The following is a 4306-nucleotide window of genomic DNA, read 5'->3' on the forward strand; positions in this document are numbered from 1 at the left end:
GTGGCCTGGGGGGGGGGGCAAAAACTGTCCTGTGACTCCAATGACTGTCCCGGGACAGTCAGACACTGTCTTGTACAATGTCCTGTGACTCCAATGACTGTCCCGGGACAGTCAGACTCTGTCCTGTGATTCCAATGACTGTCCCAGTCCTGAGACTCCAATGACTGTCCCGGGACAGTCGGACTCTGTCCTGTGACTCCAATGACTGTCCCAGTCCTGAGACTCCAATGACTGTCCTAGTCCTGTGACTCCAATGACTGTCCCAGTATTGAGACTCCAATGACTGTCCCGGGACAGTCAGACTCTGTCCTGTGATTCCAATGACTGTCCCGGGACATTCAGACTCTGTCCTGGGACTCCAATGACTCTTGATTGGGACCCTCCTCAGGACTGTAACAGGACAGTTTTTGCCGCCAATTTTTCTCCGTTAGACACAAAAAAACATAAAATCGGGTCCAGATTGGAAAAAAAGCCAAATTTACCCTTTAACGTCACAACAAATGCAGCAAAGGTGTTCCCATGTCCCATTTAGAGAATCAACCACCTCAGAAAGAGTAAAAAGACACGTCTGTGTGCTATTGAAGACGTTTTGTTGAATGTTGCCGTTTCCTTTCAGCTTTTCTGATGCGCTTCTTCAAAATGAGCATGAAATACGTGAATGAAAACATGGCTACTGTTTTATATTCATCATTTCCTGGGTGTTTGCCATTTCCTCCTTTTTTTCAAACGTTGAGTTTGCTGATGCTGCTGTCTCTCCCCAATATGAGTTGGGTGCAGATTTGAGTCGCGTATGCGTCACTTCGCGACAAGATGCTAACGAGAGACTTCTGTAATGTCAACACAGTAAAAATGGACCTACTTAACCAAATTTGTTCACTGCTAGCTTAGCTACAAGTTAGCATCAAACACAACAAAGGCTGTCAGGTGAATGGTGTTTTGAGCTAACGTTAGCAATCAAACAACCATAGCTAGCTAAAACGCTTTTGAAATTACTGCCAGCTTAGCTAGCTAGAAGCTAGCAAACAAACAACCATAGGTAGATACGTTTCTGACATTACTGCTAGCTTAGCTAGCTACAAGCTAGCAATCAAACACAACAAAGGCTGTCAATGGAATGGTGTTTTGAGCCAACGTTAGCAATTGAACAATCACAGCTAGCTAAAACGTTTTCTTTCCGTCGTCAGTTTTTGTTTGTAATGAGAAAACTTTATTATTTCATGGATTTCACAAATTTCGTTTTGACGCGTTATGCCGTAAACCGTTGAAATCTGAGCATGCGCGAGTCAAATCTGCACTCGACTCACATCAGGGAGAGACACTACTTCCAAGCACAGAGACAGGAAGTCCAGTTTCTGGTTTCTGGTTGTCCTCAGGGCGCAGGGCAGCAGGACGTCACACAGCAGACTCGTCTGCTGCATGTCCTCGTGTAACGTAGTGCAGAGACGTCGAGTCCAGACTGAATACCTGAAGAGGCTCACCTGAGAGGAGTCAACCAGCTCGCCTGATCCGACCAGTTGAAAAACTCTATTGAAAGTTCATCGTTCACACTTCTAAAAAACTGCTGGTCTGTGGGACTGAGCTGGTGATTATCTGTCCTCAGAGAGAGAGAGAGAGAGAGAGAGAGAGAGAGAGAGAGAGAGAGAGAGAGAGAGAGAGAGAGAGAGAGTGTGCAACAGTTTCTTCTTCATCATCATCATCAAAAGTTTTATATAAAAGTCTGGTTTCGTCCTGATTGTCTGAGCGGAGTCGGATCGCAGATTGAAGACGTCGTAGTAGAAAACGTTAAAAAAACAACAATCCAACTGTAAAAAAACCTGCAGTTCAGTTTGAGATGTTCTCACATGACACGAAGCTGTGGTTTGGTTTTTAACCCAGAGACTCTTTGGAGGGCAGCCGGTCCAGTGACGCTTGAGGACTACTTCTGCTCCTGGGTCGGGTACATACTTCGAGACACCGATTGGGCGACTCACCCCCGATTTCCACCGGTTCTGGAACAGCTGAGGAGTCATTAGGTTTCCATTAAAGTCAATGTCTGGTCCGGCGATCCCCAGCCCTCCGGACCAGATACAGAGCTCCTATTGGCCGGACGCCGGAGAGCTCCGCGGCAAAATAGTGCAGGACAGGACAGGAAGTCGAGCACAGAAACAAAGTAAAAGATCTGGTTAATTTTCAAAATAAAATACACCTTGCTCACGACGGATCATGTCTCCCTGCACTCCACCGTGGAAACACAGCAGAGCTGTTCCCCATCTACTCCTGTGGATGGAGACTAGCTGGTGGTGCTTTTGTGGTTCCATTCTACGAGATCTCGCGAGATCTCATGCATCCTCGAGACTTCAGCTGTCGGTTGTGTGGAAACTGGGGTTACCTTCACTCGGCCGCGGCGTGGTAGCGTTGCATCTTCTCCGACTCCTTTCCCGGTTTTCCTTCTCCACAACAACATGAAAACAAAGAGCGGGGAAAGTTCTCCTGCTACGGATCCTACAGACTCTCATCCCGCTCCTCGTTTTCAGGTCAGCTCTCCACAAATCAGATTGCTCGTTTTCAGTCTGACACCCCAACCCCCCCCCCCCCCCCCCCCCCCCCCCCCCCCACCCTTCCCAACGGACAAACACACTGACCAGACTCGAGTCAACGACCTCGCTAGACTGTCCGACGGCTGATTATCGAGTTGGTGCGTCGGCGCTTTAAAGACACAGAACAACGCTAGCGCTCATGGGGGCTACGGTGAAAAAGCTCTGCAGAAGCATAAATTTGGACATCACAGCTGAGACCCTGAGATCAGACTGCAGCCTCCAACAAGAGGGTGACATCACCATCCTCAAGGTGACATCATGGTGGGGGCGGGGTTTCAGTTGACGTACGAGAGCCAGGTGTCCTGGGCCGAATCTCACTTTTCTTCTTTGATATCTCCACGCTCCCCGCTTGAACCGGATCTCTGAGGAGCTATGAGCGAGGATGGAGGAGGGAGCTATGAGGAGCTATGAGCGAGGATGGAGGAGGGAGCTATGAGGAGCTATGAGCGAGGATTGAGGAGGGAGCTATGAGGAGCTATGAGCGAGGATGGAGGAGGGATCTCTGAGGAGCTATGAGCGAGGATGGAGGAGGGATCTCTGAGGAGCTATGAGCGAGGATGGAGGAGGGATCTCTGAGGAGCTATGAGCGAGGATGGAGGAGGGATCTCTGAGGAGCTATGAGCGAGGATGGAGGAGGGATCTCTGAGGAGCTATGAGCGAGGATGGAGGAGGGATCTCTGAGGAGCTATGAGCGAGGATACAGAGAGCATCCTTCCTGGAAGTCGTCGCTAACTCCGCCCACACAGCTGACAAAGTCATGTGACACTTCTGAGGAAAGGACGTCCCAACCTTCTAAAAACACATTTCCTCGTTTCCTTCCCGTGCTTTCCTGGTTGGACGGACTGAGACGCGAGGAAGAGAAGCACATGGAGGAAACATGGAAGCCATTTAACGACCTAGGACGTAACCCCTGTTCTCCCGAAGAACCCGCGGGACACAGCGGTCCAGAGAGGTATGACCCCAAGAAGCCAGCCCGGGATCAGCTTCCTGATTGGTCGGGGAGTCAGACCAGAGTTCCAGGAGATGGCTGGTCTTCTAGTTTCTGAGGAGGGAATGAGTCTTGGTAGAGAGAGCTTTCCACAGACCTGAGAAAGAGAGAGAGAGAGAGAGAGAGAGAGAGAGAGAGAGAGAGAGAGAGAGAAATGGTTCAGGTTCATCAACCAAACTACTGAATCCACAAAGTACAACCCGCCAAATCCATTTTCCCCAAAGACGCCTTGGGGGAGACGTTGCATCGTCCTGATTGGCCGACAGCTCTGTACCTGTGCAGGTGAGTCCTACCTGCCGTGCAGCGGGTGTCCGTGGAACGTGGCTGAATGCGGCAGCGTCTTTTTCTGATGACTCGTCTCCGTCTGATAGGCCGGCTGCTGGAGTCCGCCGTGAGTCCTCCGTCTGCCGGTCAGAGCTCTTCCCCCTCCGGCCTGACCTTTGACCCCCCCGTTGGCCTTGGTGTTGACGCCTGCGTTGACCTTCCCGTTGGCCTGGTTCTGGTGGGCGGAGCCTATCGTGTTCCTCAGGTACCAGTCCCTCAGACCTGGCAACAACAAACAAGGGAGGCAAGACAGACATGTGAAAACACCGTCAGACCTTGGTGACGTAGCAGGAAGTGGTCGGTCCTTACCTTCCAGGGCGAGGGCCTTGTGGAGGCTCCTGGTGGCGTCCTCCAGCTGGGCGTCCTGGGCGGCGGGGGGCGGTTGCGGTGGGCGGGGCGGCAGCAGGTGGGGGTGGGG

The 4306-nt window shown here is 51.3% G+C and overlaps 1 long non-coding RNA gene across 1 annotated transcript; it reads right to left on the reverse strand.

Annotated features, from left to right (window-relative positions):
* Positions 1–3074: 3074 nt before the first annotated feature.
* LOC117947219 lies at positions 3075–4306 on the reverse strand. The gene is made up of 3 exons (XR_004657187.1): positions 4198–4306; positions 3858–4110; positions 3075–3661 (listed from the first exon to the last, which is right to left on the reverse strand). It is a non-coding gene; the product is annotated as an uncharacterized LOC117947219 (long non-coding RNA).

This window comes from Etheostoma cragini, chromosome 7 (assembly GCF_013103735.1).
Source record: "Etheostoma cragini isolate CJK2018 chromosome 7, CSU_Ecrag_1.0, whole genome shotgun sequence".
NCBI lineage: Eukaryota > Metazoa > Chordata > Actinopteri > Perciformes > Percidae > Etheostoma > Etheostoma cragini.